Here is a 22,149-nt window from a genome sequence, read left to right on the forward strand (position 1 = left end):
CATTGAGAATTTGTGCAAGCTGCTGGAACAGATGATGCTCCCTAAAGGATGCTAATAATACACGCGTTATTTCCTAGTTAGAATCGTTGAAAACACGGATTGACAACATTTTAATTGCTTCGCCAATGAAACGGAAATTACAATTTGAAACTGTAGATAACGAATAATTAATGTTTTGGAGAGAGACGACGACGCATGCGTTATTTTAAAACGACTTAAAATTTCATGAAAATGAAAGATAAATGGACAAATGAGGAAATGAAGTCCTTTGTGTCTATAATTACCATTCAAAAAGTGCAAATAATTAATGTGTCACTTCGGAGACGTGCGCTGCTATAATAACTCTATTTGACTATGAACATTTACAGAAACCAGAAACAATGAAAATAAATGAATTAGTCATGGGAAAAGTAGGACTCCTCTGTCTACTATATGTGCACAATCGCTCACTAACACATATTCGAACATCCTTTAAGGCGTAACGGAATAACTATTCAGAACTTGATTCAATCGACTTGAAATTTCTCGAGATGTCAATGGAACTATGTTAAATAACGACACAAAAATAAGATATTTAAAAACATAATTTTCGTAGTTTCGTTTCTTGCCATTCCAACCAATTGCAATTTTCGCGAAAATATATTTAATACGCAGCCGGTATATACGAGAAAATTAAAATAACTCGAGCACAAATGAAATTTTCATACTGAAATTTTTGCCGCGGTTTGCGTACATGATATCGAAGAAAACTGTCTACGGATTTTCCAATCCTTTCATAACGAAATGTTACAAAATTAATTTCTACGGAATTCGATTCGCCGTAAAAAAAGTGCCGTGAAACCAAATATTTTCAAAATTTCATCTGAAACATTACGAGTATACATGATTTTCAGCTAAACGTCCCCCTCGCCCTTGGCAAGGTGTCCGAATATTTCAGCGAACGACCGTCTAATTACCGCTTAAAAATTACGAATAAGGAGCGTGTTGCTCGGGAGTTACACGGAATTACGGAGCGTTAAAAGGGCTTCACCTGGCGAAGTTGTCAAGCCAAGCGGCCCGTGAAACGACAGAACAGGGTCGCTTGCATCGGCCGATAGGCTCCGGAATCGTGCGAAAGCGTCGGCCGGGCCGGGCCGGGCCGGGCCGGACCCCGGCGCCGATGCATTTAGCCTGCGGACTTTTGAAAAGCGCGAGAAGCATCGACTGCTGCGGTCCGTTATGTCACGTTGGTCGCATTCCGACCGGGACCCCGTGTCGGGTTATTGTCTCACGGTGTCAGGGGAGAATGCCCGACGAGAAATTGCATCCGTGAAAGGGGCGGCGGCGGTTCGGCATCTGCGTACCGCCAGGAATTTTTCCACCCTCTTCTTTCTTTGGTTTGCTTTGGTTTGTCTCTCTTTGTTCGACGCGTCGCAACGCGTTTTCGTCTTTCGACCGCTGAAACGCGCAGAAATCGCGCGCGGTGAAACGAAGCGTCGTCGGGGATAACGTTTCGTTTCGTATTGGAAACTAGCTGCGCCGTCTGTTCTTTGGGTGTACATGGCCGATTCGGGAGCTGTTTCGTGGAATGCTTCAGAAGATGCGCCGAACGGGGAATTTCATTCGTGCGGGGGATTTTATCGCCTGCCGCGTGCGGTCAGATCGAAATCATTACGTTCGTTCGACATTCTCAGCATTTTAGTGCGCGATCGGTTTCAGCGTACATATACTGATTATTATTATATCTATTTCTAACTTTAACGATTTTATTATTAGTACACATCAATTATTATAGTTTAAAATTATTTCCTCGTTCAAAAAAAGACACAAATATATTAACGACTACCCCTCATCAATGTACCACTCTAAAATTAAAAATTAAATTAAAGATAAAATATGATAAATAATATATTCTCTATTTTTGACTATCAATTATATTTTGAATATCAATTATTTTACCTTTAATTTTAATAATATTTTCATTTGGCGTTTCATATGGCGATGCTTTTCGCTCTAGGACCTAGAGCACCGGCGACCTCGCAACATTTTTCACTCGTTTGCGAGCGTGTAAAGAAAATACTGAAACATTGTGGCTCTCCTCACCCTCCTAACACACGCTAAACTTTAGCGTTATTTTGACATAACCTAAACTTTGTGAAGGAACAACAAATGAAGTATCGAGTGAATGGGTTTTCTTATCGTATCTCGCGAAATAGAAGGAAAGAAAAGTTTGTATAAAATCAAATATTGTGGCACTCGATTCATGGCAATTTTTCCTTCGATATTATCCGAAGATCATCGCGTAGCAGGTCATTGAATTCGTCTCGACGTCGCCTACAATACTATGAGATTAAAATCACCTAGTTTCATTTAAAAATATAACGGCGACCTTGTTCTTTTATCGAAAATCAATTTGTTTTGAAATTCAAGCAATTGCAATTTCTTGTCGGTTAAATACTAACCCTTTCGCTACGGGCGGGTTCTCCGCTGCGATACTTCCGCTGAACGGAGCGCGTATTTACAAGGGTATTTATAAATAAAGGGTATTCCGGGGTATTTATAACGTCTTAGCATGCGCTCTTTAATTTACAGTATGAGAGGAAATAACATTATGCAATATAATGCATCATATGGAAGGTCACTATAGTGGCCCGTAGTACCTCAGTGGCATCATATGGAAGGCCACTATAGTGGCCCGTAGTACCTCGATGGCATCTTATGGAAGGCCACTATAGTGGCCCTTAGTACCTCAGTGGCATCATATGGAAGGCCACTATAGTGGCCCGTAGTACCTCAGTGGCATCATATGGAAGGCCACTATAGTGGTCCGTAGTACCTCGGTGGCATCTTCTGGAGGGCCATTATAGTGGCCCGTAGTACCTCAGTGGCATCATATGGAAGGCCACTATAGTGGCCCGTAGTACCTCAGTGGCATCATATGGAAGGCCACTATAGTGGCCCGTAGTACCTCAGTGGCATCTTATGGAGGGCCACTATAGTGGCCCCTAGTACCTCAGTGGCATCATATGGAAGGCCACTATAGTGGCCCGTAGTACCTCAGTGGCATTTTACGGAGGGCCACTATAGTGACCCGTAGTACCTCAGTGGCATCATATGGAAGGCCACTATAGTGGCCCGTAGTACCTCAGTGACATCATATGGAAGGCCACTATAGTGGCCCGTGGTACCTCAGTGGCATCATATGGAAGGCCACTATAGTGGCCCGTAGTACCTCAGTGGCATCATACGAAAGGCCACTATAGTGACCCGTAGTACCTCAGTGGCATCATATGGAAGGCCACTATAGTGGCCCGTAGTACCTCAGTGACATCATATGGAAGGCCACTATAGTGGCCCGTGGTACCTCAGTGGCATCATATGGAAGGCCACTATAGTGGCCCGTAGTACCTCAGTGGCATCATACGAAAGGCCACTATAGTGACCCGTAGTACCTCAGTGGCATCATATGGAAGGCCACTATAGTGGCCCGTAGTACCTCAGTGACATCATATGGAAGGCCACTATAGTGGCCCGTGGTACCTCAGTGGCATCATATGGAAGGCCACTATAGTGGCCCGTAGTACCTCAGTGGCATCATATGGAAGGCCACTATAGTGGCCCGTGGTACCTCAGTGGCATCTTATGGAGGGCCACTATAGTGGCCCGTAGTACCTCAGTGGCATCATATGGAAGGCCACTATAGTGGTCCGTAGTAGCGAAAGGGCTAATTAACTTTGATAGGAGATATTCTTTTGTCAGGAGAAGACTGAAAAATCGTGGGGGACTAATTCGTGATTCACCCTGTATACGTACACAGTGGATAACGAAAGTATTCGATCGCCTTTTAGAACGGAATAAGTTTTTTAGAACTGGACCGAACGACTTGAATTTCTGTTTAGACGATAGAGAAACCGGTTTGCTAGATTCATAACTAGAATGCTATAGCTTGGAACGACAAACGAAATAAAATCTCATACTTTCCAACTTTTTTTTTATCCGAACCGTACTTTCTTTTACTTTTTTTAAGATTGGTTCTAACTGGTTAACGATTCGCAGGAACTTATAAGCGACAAAAAAAGAACACGTAATATTAAGCTATTTATCTTTGAGCGTCGTTGCGATAAAAGCGCAAACCGGGGACAACTTAATGAAACTTTCGCTTCTCTTTAATCCGATAAAACTTTTAACGAAGAAGCATCACGTTCGAGTCCGCTTTTAATAAGACAGTCGAACGCCGTCTAAATTTGCATAAACGTCTCGGTGAAAATAAACACGCTAATTAATCTGTCGGCGACGGGACAAAAAGCGAGGCATAAGCCTCGGCTGGGAAACGATCCGAAACCCTCGGCTCTCGGGTAAGCGTACGAGCGCGGTAATAACATTCGCATCGAAATGTTCATAAAATGGGATCTCTAATCCCGTCTAATTTCACCAGCATAAAACATCTGCCTCTGCGTCGGCATGTTAAGTGCACGGCCAGAAATGCGCACCCGTGTTAGAAACTTGCGCGCAAGATCCCATTATAACCCATTTAGATTAAAAGTTAAACAATGCACAATCGACGGGGACCATTAACACGTTCCGTGCCATGTGTACCATCGATGGTACATGCTTACATGTTTCTTTAATGCGTTAACAAAATAGTTTGTACCAAATATAGAACCGAAGAATTAATTCTACCGCAAGAATGGGTCATGATAAGTTTCTTTTATTATTACATACGATGATTAATAATTACATATAATATATCAAGTTTTAGTAAAATATCAAATGGCCAGCGTGAAAAGTCGAGTAAAAACAACTCGGCATAGAACGTGTTAATAAAGACGAGAGAGAGAGAGAGCCCTGGCAAGATAATGATTTAACAACAAGTAAACCTGAAGCTGGTCTTGATGAGGTTCCGCGCGCGTAGCCCCCCGCGTCAACAATAAAATACCCTTCGCACGCGATTTCCCACCCCGCCGAACTAGTTCCTGTGTGACGGACTTGGCATAAATAACGACGATCTCGACGATTCGTAGCGTATAATAATCGCTGGTAACCAGAGCTGGCTGGTCGCGTCGAAAAAAAAACGACGGGCAGGCGTCGTAATTGCAGCGTCGTGCATGGAGCATCGCTTCGGGCGACAATGGTCGAGACTATCGAAAAGAGAAAGAGAGGGAGAGAGAAGATCGACGGGAAAGAGTGGAGGGGAATCGAAAAAACCGGAACATAAAATTAAATAACCCGTTTACGGAAACATTATAAACGGCGCGGCGTGGCGCGGCGATTTCTTGCCGCAACAGTCACGCGAAGAACGATCCGCTCGTTAGACACGGCCGCGTCCGTCCCGCCGTTAAAAATCCTTGTTCTTTTCAGCTCGAAGCTGGAGCGAGGACCCCCGATTAATTGCACGTCAGAAAGATCGATCCATCGGCCCCGGGACCGCGCCAGCCAGCGACAAAGAACCCGCGCGGAATGCGGATTAAAATTCTTTGACCCCGCCGCCGCCCGATAGAAAATTCGTGATAATCCCGGCTGATGGCCGCTCTCGTCGAAACTTCGACCAGCAGAAAAATTCTGACGCGAATTATGGACTGTACAATGCCGTTTAGAACTTCCATGCACTTTCCCCTCTTCCGAAGTTTCCGATCGCTTTTAACGCGGCCGGCGTGATTGCCACCGCGTGCAATTTTTGTTCGAGCTACGGACACAACGAACCCAATCGCTTCATTCGTTTCGTTTAACCTTTCTTATGGTGTTCCGCTGCTTTTGGATCGTTTATATTAGATTTATGTTCTTTCCACGCCATTGGAATCAAATTGATCGAATAACGCAAACACAAATTTTTATGCCTCTCTGTATTTTCGTATTAATTATTGCTCGGTATTGCAAGTTACAATGTTATATAATCTGAATATTAGTGATATAATTAATGATATTTTAAGCATGGCTTGAAGTTGACTGTGTTCTTTTATAAATGTATTGGGTTATTTAGTCAACTTTTAACTTCCGAATAATGTATTTCTTTCTCTGGTTTCAGTTAACTTTTACATTAACACTTTGAATCTGTTACAAAAAGTTCATTTTCAACAGTTATTTTATATTTGATCGATCGAAGTTCTGAAAGAATATTTATTCTTTTAACAGATATATTTTAAAGTACTCTCTATAAAAGTTTATACTATTTTTCAGTCACACACTTGGCGCTATTTAAGGAATCGAATATGTAATAGCATAAATATAGACGTGCAAGCAGATCGTGAACGTTATGTAATTATTTTATTGTACTGTTATTGTACACGTGTGTTAGAAACGACACGGATCAAGACACGTGAACATTAATTACAGGCGTACACGTGAGAATGAGAGATACACGTGAAATAGAGATCACTAGTTTCAATAATGTTTTCAATGACACATAAACCCACGTAACACTGGACACGGTAAATTTGTTTGAAAGAACTCGTTTAAAGCGGAATAACTGTTACTGTCCAACTAGAAAAGGTAAAAATTTCAGAGGTTTCGATGTCGTAGCCAAATCGAAAGGAAAACTTGATTCTTCCGTTACGATGATGTAGGAATGAAAATAAATAAAGACCTATCCCAGGTAAATTAATTAAAGGCAAGAAGTGCCGAGGGACGCAGTTGTGAAAAAAGAACCGTAATACAAGGAGTTAAGAAACACGATATCGGATATCAATATTTAAACATTGCATTAAATCAGAGATTTATACCGGAGGCTCGAAATTCACCCGGCCACGAACGCATTAATATTTATGATGTTCGGACTGAATTATGAATAAGAGATTGCAGGCAAAAACTTGAAGGACGAAGCGAGCCGACTACGGGAAAACAAAAGTTGTACATTGTTGGAGAAAACGGAAAGGAAAGAATGCGCCGACCGCGAGCGACGAGATATCTCTTTCCGTTTCAAAAAATGATTTTCCACGCCGCGTGACTCGACTCGGGATCGGCGACGATTACGCCCCGCAGCCTGGTATCGCGAACTTAATCTCCATAAATTACAAAGGAACAAGAAGATCTCGAGTATCGAATTTCAATCGAGCCTTAATCATGTGTTCCGCGCCGGGATCTGCGACGCGATTTCGCCTCCCCCCCTCCTCCCTCTCTGATATCCTGTTGGTGATTGCGGTTGATGATCGGTATCGCAGACTGCCACAGATAAATAACGAACATAGAAATCGCGTGAAAAGGGTGCGCGACAAGCTTAGCATACGCAACCCCCAAGAAGACGCACCATCCTATGCAACGTGCGCGTTGAAAGGAATATGCAGTAATTTTTCTCTAATTCGCGCTCAGATTGCGCAGCAAAATGGATACTTTGGGAAGAGGAGTTACGATTATTCGGGCCTTGCGTCTCGTTTTTTTATAATTGTTGACAATCGGTGACTATAAAAACGAGCCGCAAGGCTCGAATAATCGTATCTTCTGTTCCCAAATTGTCCATTTTTGTGTGCAATCATAGAGCACTATAATATAATATATATTTAATTAGAGCTATAATTATAATACTATATTAAAAATTATAGTATATTAGAGCTATAATTAGAGCTATAATTATAATACTATATTATAGTATATATATTATAAATAATATTTATACTATAATATACTATAATTTTCAAATATATATATATATATATATATATATTATATTATAGTGCTCTAGTAATATAGAGCTATAATTAGAGCTATAATTATAATACTATATTATAGTATATATATTATAAATAATATATATACTATAATATACTATAATTTTCAAATATCTTCGATTCATTTGCAATATTAGAGCTATAATTATAATACTATATTATAGTATATATATTATAAATAATATTTATACTATAATATACTATAATTTTCGAATATATATATGTATTATATTATAGTGCTCTAGTAATATAGAGCTATAATTAGAGCTATAATTATAATACTATATTATAGTATATATATTATAAATAATATTTATACTATAATATACTATAATTTTCAAATATATATATATATATATATTATATTATAGTGCTCTAGTAATATAGAGCTATAATTAGAGCTATAATTATAATACTATATTATAGTATATATATTATAAATAATATTTATACTATAATATACTATAATTTTCGAATATATATATGTATTATATTATAGTGCTCTAGTAATATAGAGCTATAATTAGAGCTATAATTATAATACTATATTATAGAGTATATATATTATAAATAATATATATACTATAATATACTATAATTTTCAAATATCTTCGATTCATCTGCAACTACCATCGCCATTTTCAATTCCCCTTATTGCTCGTAAGAATTACGCTAATTGTAAGAAGACAAATGCGCCATCGGTTTCAATTATAGCGAAGCTATTACAAGGAATTACGTGAATACCGTCGGCTCGAAGCTCCGGAACTCATCGCTACGCACAGTAGTAAATGGTTTTTATCGCATCCACTGACTTTCTCTCATCGCTGGACTGAAGAATCACGCAATTTTCCATTTCAACAGATCCATTCCACAAGAACAGAACGAGGATAAAATTTCATCAACCGATTAAGGCATTCCTTGTGCAATCAAAAATAAAAATAGGGCATCCCCTATTATTTTAATAGGACTTTAACGAGACTCCCCTCAGATTTTAACGAGACTATTTTTAATCACGTTGTTTTAACCTGCGAGTAAATGAAAAGAACTGTTAATCGGACCTGGATAACCTTAAAAAAGAAAAGTATAAAACATTGTAGAAACGGATGAAAACGCTACATCTTTAAAGGACCAAACGAAATCTTCGTTGGACATAATTATTGTTTGCACATATCTACACACTAAGAAACGGTGATTGAACATCGAGTAAATTTCTCGGAACTTAATCTGGGAAAACTGACAAATTCCATGGTGAGTATTTCACGTTAGGTCTGAGTTAGAGACCTTTCTTAAAATACGTCAAATAATCGGTGAAATAATTGTCGGATATTTCATACTTTGCTTAAAAACGCGAGGCAATTCTGTGAAATGCCTGCATTTAGTATACAATAGCTCATGAAAGCATTCGCGCGAACACCTTTCGAAAAGCAATAACTTCCTTAAAACTGAACGAAATCAATTTTGTTTTTTCAGATAATAGTGGGACTAATCCACGAGCCAATAACTTGAAATGCTTGACACTCCGTGTCAGCAGTATTTCATATTTTGTCAAGGTAACCAAGAGATACGTTCCTTATTTTTCCTGTTACTGCTGAGTTGCAATAAAGTAAACAAAAAGAGCCCCGTAGAAAAGTTCACCGAACAAAACAAGGACGTAAAACAATACGCTCGTTTTCCCATATCTACCGTATTTGTACATGCCATAAACAAAGATTAAACAGTCTCCGAGATTTTGAAGCAGGCAGAACGAAAATATCCGTGTCGCATCGAAACCCGAGGCGTCGCTTACCCCTCGGGGAAAAGCTCGCGAGCCTCGTCCGAAACAAGAAATATTTCACGCAATCTCTGCACCGAGAGGAGGTCGCGAACCGTTCTTTTTTTTTTTTTTATTATTATTATTCGCAGTTCGAAACTTTTTAATTGCGAGGCTCTCTCGAGTCGAAGCAGGGCCATCCAATTTGCGCGAATGGGATTTTCCTCGAACGTGACGCACTCGTCCGTTCACCCTGGTTCTCTATCTGTTTCTCTCTCTCTCTCTCTCTCTCTCTCTCTCTCTCTCTCTCTCTTCATCCCCGGCGCGAGCCTTCGCGCGCCATTCTACCCCTTTCCTTCCTTCCTTCCGCCGTGTACAGTCCCATTCCAACCGTTTCCGCGATCCTTTTGTGACGTAAAAATTGAATCGGAACTACAGAGACGCTCACGCCCACGCGTCCGCGTTACGTACACACGGCCCGCGACGGAGCGGCGCGCGCGCGCGCGCGAACCTCCATTGTCTACTTTCCACCCCCGTCCAACCGAGTTCCCTTTCTCCGCCGTCCAGTTTTCCAGGTTAGCTACAGCTTCATTGTCCGGCAGCTTTTGCACATGCCAACGGCAGAGGTTACGGGGCTGCGACCCCGGGTCACTCTCTCTCTCTCTCTTGCGTCCCTTCTGCACCCCCTCTTGTCTTCGATGGTGTCGCTGGCCGGAATAACGATAGCTCCAGTGCGAGGACGCCAGGCGACGAGCAGAATGGAAACGCGTAAACGGAACATGATTCGACAAACTACCGCCTCCGTGTCAAGGAGATAGAGTTGTGCACGTTTTATTTGAAATAGTGGTGGCACCACGGCCGCTGCCATGCGACGGCTTCAACAAATTCAGGAAATTGTTGCACCGCGGTCGACGGGGTAGTTTCTTTCTTTTCGGAAGAAATGCTGATTTTACTTGTGTTGCGACGGCAACGCCGAAGGTCGAACGTCCCTGGCCATCCCTTGAGCAATTAACCCCTAGCCTACTGTGGGCGCCCATAGGCGCTTAGGAATTTTGCGTTTGTGACACTCGGAGCGCCTGTAGGCGCTCGATGCAGTTTTGTTTTCTGACACGGAGGGCGCATATGGACGCCCAGCAAATTTTATCGATATTTATTTCGATAGATCTTATCTCAGTTAGACGAGAAACAAGTTTTACATTAATATTAAATTTGTAACATTTATAGTAATTCGATTCGGAGAAATAAATAATATTGTTTTCATGTAGCGAAATTTAGTTTTCCAAATATTGAAATATGTTTTCACAAAAATGCATCCCTATCCAAAAGTTCGCCGTTCTCGACGTACATCGTAACTCAATTTCTGCCGTATGGTACGGCCGACGCGTCTCAAAGTCTGCCGTAGTCAATGGGTTAAGCAGTATACCTGCGACAGAAAACATGCATCCGAACGAAGGTACTCTTCGACCCGACGAACGGACAACGCGTGCGACAGACTCATAAATTCCATATTTGACAAACGAAGAAACTACAAACCCGAACTTTCGAACAGTTTACCACTGTATAATAGCTAGTATAATAATTTAATTATAATTTAATTATTTAATTATAATTATTATAATTTAATTAATAATTATAATTTAATATTTACGTTTCTATTTATGTTACATATAATTTCATTTCAGCAAAGACTGTAGACCGCAATAATCCTCGGAAACACAAAAACATTATACAATAAACTCTTCCCAATTGTTCTTCAGCTAGAAAACAAAAATGGTCAATTTTGGAAGAGGAGATACGATTATTCAAGCTTCGCGACTCGTTCTTATAATCGCTGATTGTCAACGCGAGACTCGAATAATCGTGTCACCTCTTCCCAAAATTGTCCAATTTTGTTTACAAGCCGAGGGACAATTGGGAAGAATTTACTGTATTACCATGTTACATCAGTTACCAATATTTAGGAATTTATTGAAACGCAAAATCTTTAAATTTATGCGAATATTAACCCTTTGCACTCCAGTGGTGACTCTGAGGCACCATTAAAAAAAATTGTTACATCGCGTTTCAAGATAATCTTTATATTATAAGTTTAGCTGTAAAAAACTGTTAAAAGTCTAAAACTGTTGCACGAGTCACAAGACTGAATTTCATTTGCATAAAATGCACTTCGTCACATAAAATGGAAATACCGTAAGTCAGAAAAATCAATTTAGATTCACAGCTAAAATGGCTTCGAGTGTGCGAAGGGTTAAAATAAATCGACTCAGGCCGCTTTCGAAATATGTAATCCCCTGATACACTCGTTTTTCGTTTTCTTCCCGTAAAGAAGAGAGCCGACAGATTCGAGCCTATTGTTCCCTCATTATCTGTCACAGGTATCGACGAAGCGTCTCGTCGCCGAGGAGGAAGAGCGATCGAGTGCGTCGAGAGGAGAGAGTCGCGTGTTTTAATATCTTTCTTACCCCCGCGCCGGAAAAGCGCGCGAAACTTATTGCGGTAAAAATACTCGGCGCTCGTTTCCTAGCGTTCCTCCGTACTCTTTTTCTACGGACGGTTTCCGCTTCCCGCTTTTTCCTTTCTTCGTCCCGTCCGCGCGGGCAAAGGATATTTATTTCTTCCCGGAATTTCAATATCAGCTTCTTTCCCACCTTTTCAAACGCTGCTACCCACACTCCTTCTCGCAGAACCGCGTTTGTGTTCCCGGAACACAGGACGACATGATTTACGATCAGCGAATCGCGAGACTCGCTCTCTCCCTTTTTCTCTTTTCCTCTGTCATTCTCTCTCTCTCTCTCTCTCTCTCTCTCTTTCTCTCTCGTTCTTCTCGATGCGCTACAAGCGCGAGACGCGGTCATAATCTACTGCTCCCATTCTGCTCGAATCAGTCACGCGCGTTAACAAACACGCTCGCGCTCGCTACCGGTCAGCGCCTCTTTCCTCTCGCAGCGCCGCGAACAAAGAAACGCAACGTAACGATAATTAATGAACGGACTATATCGCCGTGCTGCTCCCGGGGACATCGTTCGCAGATTGTTTTCTCCAGCGTCACTCGAGGATCCGAACCGAGCGTGGCGAATCCCTTCGAACGGCAGCGCCGCGACCGTCTCGTTCTATTTAATAAGCAAACGAGTGCAACGATAATGAATGCTAACTTGGGAAACGGACTTTCTCTGGAAACGACGCAATCCCCCAATGATATTACGGCTAACGATCGGAATACGCTGATTGCTGTGATGCTATTTAAGGAGAAACGCGAGTTTCTCGATTAATTTATGGCGAAACGTATGTTCTGCGCGAGTCGGTGATTAACGCTTGGACGGCGAGGATCGGGTCCATTTGGACCCGGAATGTAAATATCGTCGCTTGACCATCCAGTTTCTGACAATTAATTAAAACTGTCAACAGATCCATTAAGCAAACAACAAAATATGTTGAAAAAATGCTAGATAAATGCTGAATAAAATTATAAATGATCCTAAGCATGTTCGGTTATATTTTTGTCGAAATGGTCCGTTGTTCGAGGGTGAAGCAATTACTGCGATGCGATAACTTAATTTTCAATAATCGGTGGATTAAATTGCAGCATACAGGATTCATGTGTTTGTCACAGAAACACATCGTGAGAACGAATTCTGTAGACTCGAAAGAATTATGCAATTTGAAACACTACTAATACCACTAACTCACTACTAACGCTCATAAATTTGAGCAACAATATCTCGGAAGATGAAACACGTGACATGCGGAGCTTTCCCTTGCAACCACAGAAATATAACTGGAACGATTTGTTCGAAAATTTGGAAAATATGCCGACAGTTATATTTGTGGCTATAAAAAGATTAAGTTGACGATTCGAAAAGTCGAACATCTAGAAATGAAAATTTGTGCACCCTTTCAAATTTGATTGCTAGCGAGGCTAAGTATTTTATTAGCGGAACGGCTGAATTTTAAATCGCAAATCTAATTTCATATTAATAAATGAATTAATGATTCTTGCGAGAGAGTTATTTTGAATTTGAAAACATTTCTTCAAGGAATAGCGTGTAAATGAGAAATGAATAGATAGATGGTCGTGCAAAGATTTTTACCGACTAATTTAGGGAAAGTAATATCCAGCAGAAACTTGTGTTTAGTACGGCGAGAGGTTTCCTTCAGGCAGCAAACGAAATACAGCATCTTATTAAAGTTTGTTGAACTTGATATTACACTAATTTATAAACCTGCGTAAAACCTGTCGTTTAAACGTTAATTATGCGACCACATTCTGAGAATATATTAAAAAGTACATAATAAGTTGGTCTTTTTTATCAGCGCCCTTGGTTCATTATAAAGTCACGTTTTCCCTTTTAATTGGCACTTTGACCACGGTGTCACTCGTGCGTAAATCGCGCAAGTTTCCTCTTAAACCGCTGAACGAAACAAACTGTGCTAGTATCACGAGAATATTAGTTCAATGCAGTCTCGCAAATGTCGATTCGATCAAAATTGTTTAGATTCTGTACGAATTTCACGGGTTCAAAGTTCACATCGACTCCAAACGAATTTGACGGGTTCAAAGTTCACATCGACTCCAAACGATTTTGCTTTATTAAAAGTAACAAATATTTTGTACTTTTGTTAATTGAGCAATAATCTGTCTTATTTTTCGATCAAAGAAGCTTCATTTATTAACTACTTTCAAATGTTTACAAAGCTCTCGAATTAGCCAAAATATTGGAAAGTGCAATCACACGCTGTCGGAGCCTTTAAATTTCGACGAAATTTAATCAAATGTTGCAGCAAATATCGGCAAATATACGAAAACTTGGTCGAAGAAAATATTGCGAAAAAATCGTCCGAAGGAAACATTAACAATGAGAACAAAGTCGAACCCTCGTACATTTCTAGCTACGAGGACGACGAGTTTGCGCCAACGTAAAAGAAAAGGCTGATTCGTTGAACACATTAAGTGCCGAATATTAACTGAAAAAATTCGCACAGTATCAATGTCATTTAATTAACGAAACCGAAACTAAAAAGAGAAAATTCACCATAAGAAATATAGGTTCAGCTATTTCATATTCTGCAAATCCTAGCAACATTCGATTTGTTCAATATATTACGATAAAAATGAATGTCGAAAACCTAGTTAAAAGTTAGGTGTCACCCATGCGTGACTCGCGCGGCACCGAACGTGTTAAATCGCCGCGACAACAGCGATTTATTTGTATGTTTCATTTCCTGAAAATAAGAAAAAACTGACACCAGCTTTTATCTGCAGTATTTTTTCCTTTCTGCTTACAAGATGACTCCGCGCGATTTTCATTCGCGTAAAAAAAAAAAGAAAACTCCACGCGAAACGGATAGTTCGCTTAAATTGAGAGTCGGGGCGTAAAACACACGTTTCTCCTCGATCGACTCGAGCTGCAGAAAATTCCAAATAAAACACCGCGCCACCGCGCTTTGAGCAATGAAACGTGTTTGTTGAATCGAATTTTCGAAACGTTCCGGTCCGGCTCGACATCAGAAGGCGAGGCGTTAATTGCGCTGATGCGAGCACCGAGGTTCGAAAATTGATCGGGTTACCAGATTGGAGTATGGGAACGACGGCTCCGGGCTAGAGCGGAGAGCGAGCGTACACAGAAAGGAAACGGGGGAAGCTTAAATAAAGAAATCGAGTTACACGATAGCAATCCGGCGCGCGACAGACAACACGCGAAATCGATAATTCACTGAATGGTTGCCAGGTAAGGTCTCCCACACAGTGGGCAACAGCGTAAATCAATTGGCCTGAATCTCCTGGCGTCTCTCTTACGTGTATTTACGTAACAGGTGGCGGTATCGAAAACCTCCGAGATTATAGGGCATAGGTGGCGAGATCACGGACAAAAGCCTCACACCGTTTCCTTTCACGCGTATCCTCCGCGTTAATCTAGACGATCTTCCTCCGGGAAAAAAGACTGGTTCTCTGTCCTTGCGGTGAATTGCCGTCCGTCATCTCTTTCCTGTTGCACCGAGCCACTTCTTTGTAGCAAGTTCCCGTGCGTCGGCCAAATGAGAGCCAATTATGGCGCGCCGTTTTCTAAAGGCTCGCCTCGGTCCCTTATTCAGCCTCTAATATTTCTGCACGATATCTGCAGAAATTGCTTGTCATCCGAACATTAACGCGATAACAAATGACACCCCGCGTACGCATTATCTGATAGTTTCTACGACATTTTCAATGAAACGTGCCACACGTCGTTTAGGAAACTACAGAGACTATCGTGCTCGATTTTTTGCTCGTTTTATGCCCGCCGTGCGGCAAGTTGCTCGATTAATGATTAAATTCATTCATTCTCTGTGCGTTCGTTGATACGTAATTAAAATCCGAGCCTGAAGTTACTCGGTCGCCTTTCTCGCTACCTTTTTTTCTCGATACGTATAAGAAGGTTCGCTGAATTCTTATTTCGCTATTATAATGAAAAAGAATTTTAATATTTACTCGCTCTTTCTTCCCACTTTCCTCGGCTATTTCGTATTTTATTTGACCGTTACTTAAGATATTTTATTATATCAAATTGATTTTATTGATTTTAATTATTATATTAAATATTATATTAAATATTATCTTAAATATTATCTTAAATATTATATATTAAATATTATATATTAAATAGTATATATTAAATATTATATATTAAATAGTATATATTAAATATTATATATTAAATATTATATATGTATTAATATTCATATAAAATTAATAATATTAATTTCAATTAATTTATTTTATTAAGTTCATTTACTTTATATGCGATGACAATATTATTATTCGAGCGAATAATAATATATTCGTGGAAAATGCACCCTCCAAGTGTGCACTACGCGAAGAACTCTGGAAATACTGCAACTTCGAGCACTTATGCCAGCCAGTGAATATAGGCATGGAAAATATATGAGTATCGAACCGAGTACCTCTCGCGTTCAAAGAGAAAACAGAACCTCGTGATAGTATTAAAGTGTGTTGAACCTCAATAATGAATTAAAACTTTAGGGAAGGTGTTCCCGGAGCGATCGCTTGACTGAAACTCATTCTGCATAATCAAAATTGTGTGCATCGATTGAAGGAAACGAGGGGCAATCTATACAGGCATTCTATAGGCATCGATTGCCTACTCATTTTTGTGATGAATGCAGTTTTGTAAATATTTTTCAGCCTCGAGAACGCACAAGCTTAACCTCCCTGAAACTTTTGCAACGATTCTTTTTCCCAACGAAAAAATAGTGTAAGTAGTATTCTGTATTATTATAAGTGTAAGTATTACTGCGATTCTTCAATGAAAGCGAAATTTAATAGAGAAAATAAGAGCTTTTACGCCAATAAATTGATAACTTGATTTACTTTTCTCAAAATTTATTGGATCCTTGAAAGTACATATATTTCATTAAAAAGCGTAATGTAATGAAACCATACGAGTGCATATATTACTACGGTTATGTATCTATTACTGCGAACGTTCCGATTACTGCGTGTCAAACTTGGCATAACCCATTTTCTTTTAAATGTATACACACAACTGCAATTCCTAGGATTAAGATATTTTCACTGTAGTAGCACTTTGCAAATTAGGTATAGGTACTCTTGATCTTTCAAGTGTATGTGTATACACATAATAAAAAAACTATGCGCCAAATACTGTGTCAATAAATAATATCTGAGGATAAACGATAGCGACAGTGTACGTCGATTTTTTTTTTATCAAAGTGATGATTACTTTATCTAAAAATAACGCTAAAACGAATAGTTTATTATCAATTACCAAAATATAAACGCCTTTCGAATCAGCATTCACAGCTGCCATTACAAGTATTTCTTAAGACTTAACGTTTTGAATATCAAAAGTCAATAAATGAATTGAAAGTGCGATTGCTGTTACTTGCATATCAGAAATCATCAATATTATTATATAAAAAATTATGAAATTAATTTTTGGAAGACTACACACTATAGAACGTTAGATTCTATTGCTTTTATAAAATACCGCGGTATTTGGGTCTTCCGCAGTAATACCCACGCTTACCCTATAGCGCCACCGTGTTCAAGCTTATTATACAATGTGCCAATTAACCCTAGAAAGATAACCATATGACAACGTACGTAAAAGATAACCATACGCTTCAGAGGCGCATGCTTTTCTAAGGCGTCAATTTTATACTAACAATGGATATTTATTTAAGTTAATCTAGTCATTTTAAAGGTTTGGCATTATTGTAAAAATAAAATGCATTTATATTATATTTTTTTATATTTTAAGTAATTTTAAACTTAAATCACTGAAAAATTAACAAAAATCAACAGTCTTCGCAGGCGCCTCTGTGACGTAGGTTATCTTTCTCGGGTTAATATACGTTATCTTTATCCAAAAATTATCTTCCACATTTCTTCCTTGAATCTTTCAAACAATGCAGCTTCGTAGCTCTCTATCGGTCGCTTATCTCAGGACAGATAGGATCTGTGACGGGGTCCGCTTTCGACTCGTCATTGCGGACCTTCTAGTCGTCCAGTAACGACGTGCCCTGTTCAAAATACCGTCGTAATCGCATTGAAAATGATTCGAAAAGTGTTTTATTCAAAATAGCCCAGTTTCCTATAATATAAAAATACGAACAAAAGTAAAAATTGTCAAAGCAAGCAAAATCGATAAATGCGATTGCAATACGGTGATAATCGGAAAAGTTATGCGAGCTTAATAGAGTCTCGACTACAATGCCGAAATATCGCGAAAGGTTCAACGAAGGAGATAAGGAAACCGCATCACTAATTTACACGCTCGGCAGACAAAATTGTTTCAAATCGACGCTCGATCGAATAGCGTGGCACAGCCTACCGTTTCTGCGAAAAGGAAATCGCTCGGTCTCGAAAGTAGAATGGCAATCGATTGCTTTTCCACTGCGAGCTGCGTGACGCACCGCGGCAATGGCACTTTCGCATCGCGAGCGTTCCCACGGCTGACTCATGGCAAGACGGTTTACCTCCGTTTATTATCGAGTTCGCAGGGTGGTTTCCGCGCTTCATTGAAAGCAGCCCTGGACGTCTGGCATTTTTGGAGTCGAGAAAGACTGCGCGGAGAGCCGGGAACCCTTCGAGAACGGAACGATATTCGGCCAAGCAGGGGCCGAGATTTATTCAAATTTTCGTGGGTAACCTCCCCTTCGCCATCCACATTTCTCTCCTTGGTCTTCCCTCTGCTTCTCGCTCGTAGGCCCTCCTTTATTTCTTCAGCCTTCTTTTTCCCGCCGAACGAGAAACTGTGCCGGGGAACACAAAGGATCCGTTCACGTGCGGAGCCCGAGAAAAAGGCTGTGTACCTGCAGGGCCGCCTCGGGAAAAACGGAGTTGAGTCGACCGCCGCAGATAAAGACGACCATAAACGAGATAAAGATTGTTTGTTTGGTCCGGCCGGCGGACAGCCACCGTGGGAGAACGACCGATCTCCCCGTCTCATTTTTATTTCCCACTGTTTCCACCATTTTTTGGTCATCGCCGCCATTTTCTCTCCGGTCGGACGACCTCTGTCCTCTCGCTGCTCGCTTTTCAACGTCGAACTATCGGCCGGAGCATTAGGTGGGGCTTCTTCCGGCTATTTTTCGGCCGTTTCACGGCGACAATGGGCGCGACGATTTTTACACGTGCGGGATTTTTCAAAGTTTTTCGATCCGCAACTGTGCAAACGGTTCAGTTTTTCGGATAACCGTGAATTACAATTCAGATATTAGAAGGGTATTTATTTCTTTCTCAAATGAATTGCAGGTAATTTATCAGCAGCCGTTCTCGGATCTAGAAGACCGTAGAAGATTTCCTTATTTTTAGATTTCATTACAGAATATCTTCGAACTTATTTTCTCGAGAAGCGTCGGAAAAGGATTTAACCCTTTAGTTGAGCATAATACTGTTAACTGTTTGATACACAGGGTGCTCGAAAAATCATGGTACAACCGGCGAGAAAGTGATTCTGTCTTCTTCCACAATGTCTTTTAACTCTTCAAAATCAAATACGTCTTCGGTATCGCTCGGCTCTAAATTCTCATCGCAATATTTATTTTTCTCCATGTTGCTAACCATAGAAAAGGTGAAAAAATGGTTTAATCGTAATGGCACAGGCTTAGCACGTTTTAACTACGGATAACAATTGCTAACGCCGATAACGATAACGTGTGCTAAAAACATTTGGCTCCGCAGCGGAGCCTTCGGAGTTACGGAACAAACGACAAATGTCTCCGTAGCGTAGCCTTCGGAGCGCTAAGGGTTAAATTCGAGTATCCAGCGATTACCGATTTCAATTCCGAGCTCCGGGTCTTCTAGGGAGAATTTACTGTACTACGTCGAGAACGACCCGACGAAGTCCAAATCACGAACGGCAAAGCACTGAACTCAGAAAAGAATAAAAACCGTTCGTATGGGACAATGTATCGAATTTTTCCCGGAACGACGCGAGGAACGTCGACGATGGGCGAACGATCACGCGGGAGAAACAAAGTCCGCGAGAATGTTCCGCGGAGCCAACTTGTTGGTAGATAGTACCGGTGGTGGTGTATGGAGAGCCTAGCGCGTCGAGTCGAGCGGAAAGCATTCAATTCCCATCGTAACGAGACACGCACAAACACACGGTCGCGTCTTGTCGCGTCGCAGGTCGCGGCAGTGGCAGGAGGCGCGCACCGTGTGTGCAACCGTGCACCGGTTCGAAAGTTTACTTTATATTCAGCCGTATGTAAATGAGAAACGATCATTCAGCGGCGCGGGCCGCGGTAGCTGGCTGGTCTGGTCCGGTTCGCGAGCCGATCGTGGGCGCACGTGTAAAACCGAGCAAGAAAGCACGCGCCCCGTTCTCGTGTTTCTTTCGTAAAGGGGGTTCTTTAAGCCCCTATGCGCCGCTGTCACGCGATAAGAACCTCGACGGCGGTTTACCGATTACCCGACGCTGCTAAAGCAAACGTACGTTCCTGAATGCAAATCGACACCGATGGACGAAACGGAGGACCGTTATCGTACACCTCTACCCCCCTCTCTCCTCTCGGTGAAGAGGAAAATCCATTTGCGACGCTCGTGCACGCTCGATTCATGCTCTTCGAGACCCCGCACACGATGCTGTCTGCCGCCTGCTGCCTGCTACCGGTGGGCTCCTCTCGATCGGGACTTTCATCGACGGCATTTTATTATTGAATTCGCCCTCTGAACCGACGATTTGCACCGACAAATCGAGCCTAGGACTTCTCGCTGCCGACCGGCTCGAATACACAAGCTGAATCAACAAAGATCAGACCCCCGAGCATTTCTTTCGCTTTTCTCATTCAACGCTCCCGTTCGATTCGAAAGCAGCCGTTTCTGCTACAATGTAGCAGATGTTCATTGGCTCGGCCGCCAGGCGCCGGCTGATCTCGCCCTCTCATTGGTCGGTGTTTTTCGTTAATAACTCGCGAACGAAGCCGCGGATCTTCGCAAAGGGAAGAGTTGCTTCAAATGACCTCGTGAACCCCTCAGTTCTCCCGCAGATACAATAATTTTGGGACACCCTGTATATCAATATACGTATATTATATGTTAATACATACGTTATACATTAATACATGCATAACCTTGACATGATAATAATAAATAAATAAAACGAAATAAATAAATATCTGTTTCTATATAATTAACACTGAATAAATTATAATAAATCCAGAAATAAATGAAACAACACCGATATATATTAGTCCAATTCAATCTAAATGTAATAAATAACTAAATCGTATACAATTAAAATTATTAATCACCCATTCAAATAATATTATAAATTTAAATATTTCTATAAATATTCTTAGTAAAAATAATAATAAACTTAATGTAAATATGATTGATCTCTAAAAATAATTGAAAGATTTATAATTTATAATATTATAAACAACTATATATACTATACATACTATAGTATACGTTAATACATTGCATTATACAGGGTGTCCGAAAATTATGGTATTTACGGGAAATGAGGGATTCCTACAGGCCCGAACCCAAATTCGTAGAACCAGGAAAGTAGATTGTCGATCGAAATCGTCGTTCTGAACGCGTTGGAAAATTTATTTTACGGGGTAAAAAATACCTATTATGAAACACTGCTGGGTTGTGACCCCATCTCGGAACGGTAGCACAAATAATACGGTAAAAAAATATGTAGAGCATACGAAGGGGATTGTAAAAATTCTAGTTATATTTTTAAACATTGTACTCTGTAAATTCACTCGTGTAAATACCATTATGTAACGATCAGTTGTAGAAAAAAGAAACGTGTGTTCCTAAGCAAGACGCTACTGTTCCAAATTGTGTACATCAATCTTTTCATTGCCCTGATTCATGGAACGAACTACTATTTTATTCGTATTATTTTTTATTTATACTAAATGAATGTTTCAAAGTTGATTATGTTATCTGGAAACACGAATCCAGTAGTATAAATATTCAACGGTAGCACTTTTTCAGTTCTAATAAAATCATGATAATCTTATATCCCCTGAAAAGTGTTCCATAATAGTTGCTTTCACTATTATATTTACAATTATTAATATTATATAAAAACAGAGTTTTGTGTAAAGTGGTTTTTAAAGTGGATTTTAACGTCTTCGTGGCAGCTAGTGACAATGGCAACGCGGAGGGTAAATAACACTCGAGCTATTTTAGTTTGACAATGGAAGACGAAATATCTGTTCTAATATTTCCGATTCTTGCTCTCTTTAAACATTGTTTAAAGGTGTTCACATTTGTTA

At 40.4% G+C, this 22,149-nt stretch overlaps 1 protein-coding gene across 4 annotated transcripts in view; it reads right to left on the minus strand.

Moving 5' to 3' along the window:
* The window catches only part of PlexA (plexin A), an 809,381-nt gene that overhangs the window by 571,130 nt on the left and 216,102 nt on the right, over positions 1-22,149 (minus strand). The gene's annotated exons all lie outside the window — the stretch shown is intronic.

Source organism: Megalopta genalis, chromosome 16, assembly GCF_051020955.1.
Source record: "Megalopta genalis isolate 19385.01 chromosome 16, iyMegGena1_principal, whole genome shotgun sequence".
Lineage (NCBI taxonomy): Eukaryota > Metazoa > Arthropoda > Insecta > Hymenoptera > Halictidae > Megalopta > Megalopta genalis.